The 1,436-nt window shown below is 42.1% G+C and overlaps 1 non-coding gene across 1 annotated transcript; it reads right to left on the bottom strand.

Moving 5' to 3' along the window:
• Positions 1-359: 359 nt before the first annotated feature.
• Positions 360-466, bottom strand: LOC124989869 (U6 spliceosomal RNA). The gene has a single exon (XR_007109678.1). It is a non-coding gene; the product is annotated as a U6 spliceosomal RNA (small nuclear RNA).
• Between the last annotated feature and the right edge of the window lie 970 nt (positions 467-1,436).

The following is a 1,436-nucleotide window of genomic DNA, read 5'->3' as shown; positions in this document are numbered from 1 at the left end:
TTCTATAAGATGCAAGGTCTCTGGTCTGATTTTGAGGTCCTTGATCCATTGTGAGTTGATTTTTGTGCAGGGTGAGAGATAGGGGTTTAGTTTCATTCTGTTGCATATGGATTTCCAGTTTTCCCAGCACCATATGTTGAAGAGGCTATCTTTTCTCCATTGCATATTTTTGGTACGTTTGTCTAGTATGAGAAAATTGTATTTATTTGGGTTTGTGTCCGTGTCTTCTGTTCTGTACCATTGATCTACCTGTCTATTTTGGTGCCAATACCATGCTGTTTTTGTTAGTATTGCTTTGTAGTAGAGTTGAAGTTGTGGTATTGCGATACCCCCTGCTTCATTCTTCCTGCTAAGGATTGTAAAATATGGAACGCTTCACGAATTCTGCGTATCATCCTTGCGCAGGGGCCTGCTAATCTTCTCTGTATCATTTCAGTTTTAGTGTATGTGCTGCCGAGGCGAGCACCAGTTCTCCTTTTTGCTGCAGCTCCCCCCATAGGATCTACCGGGGAAAGCACAATTGACTGGAAGAGGAAAAGCTGCTCACCTGGCGTGCGGGTCTCTTGGGCTGTGACAGTTTTACAGGACTTGGTTTCACATACTGGTCAGATGCAGGGCCTTACTTTTCCTCCTAATCCACCACTGAGTCTGTTGTCAGTCCCAGATCGAGTTCTTCCTTTCTAAATTCCTTCATCGTATCCTTTTAGGATGCCATCTAGGAAAGCAGATTCCAAGTTGGGTTGTCTAACCCTGGAGGGATTACGGACTATGTACTAGAAGAACTTCAAGCCACAGTTGATGTTCAGTTATCCTGATGGAAATCATACATTTACCCCCAAAGAGCACTGCATAAGAAAATGAGATTTTTTTGTTGGTTTGTTTTGTTCCAAGTCTGGGGATTATACTAATTCAGACGGGTCGACGCATATGAAAACTAATGAATCAGAGATGAAAAGACAAAGACTTGAAGAGCTTGGGACATGCTTCATTACCTCCTTAATCTGGTCACTGACCATAAGTGTAGGAGTAGACCTTGAAGGAACTCTGTATACAGAGACAAGAAGACTTGGAAAATCAGCAGTAGTTAATTCTCCAGTGTCATTCCTAGGAATAAATCAAAACAGTTGAGAATTGGAGCTCATCTGATCTAGAGAAGTCAAATAGGTTTCACTGGCATACCTTATGAATAGTATCTTTCAACCTCAGTGTTGAAAAAGACTCTGAGGATAGTGCTGGGATGGATTAATAATGTCTGTTAAGGGTGAATCATGTCTGGCCAGCCAACCTTCCTCCCCCACCACCCCACTTATTTCTCCTTCCTCTTAATTTAAGTAGTTGCATGATCAAAATAGGAAGTTGAGGAGAAAGCTGATCCAGAGACATTAAGAAAATTGCCAGCATCACAATATCCCTTAGAGGTTGTGTGAGGACAAGGA

The sequence above is a fragment of the Sciurus carolinensis genome, chromosome 7 (assembly GCF_902686445.1).
Source record: "Sciurus carolinensis chromosome 7, mSciCar1.2, whole genome shotgun sequence".
NCBI classification, from domain to species: Eukaryota; Metazoa; Chordata; class Mammalia; order Rodentia; family Sciuridae; genus Sciurus; species Sciurus carolinensis.
The sequence above is the reverse complement of the archived record's forward strand: the minus strand, read 5'-3'. Positions and strand labels throughout refer to the sequence as shown.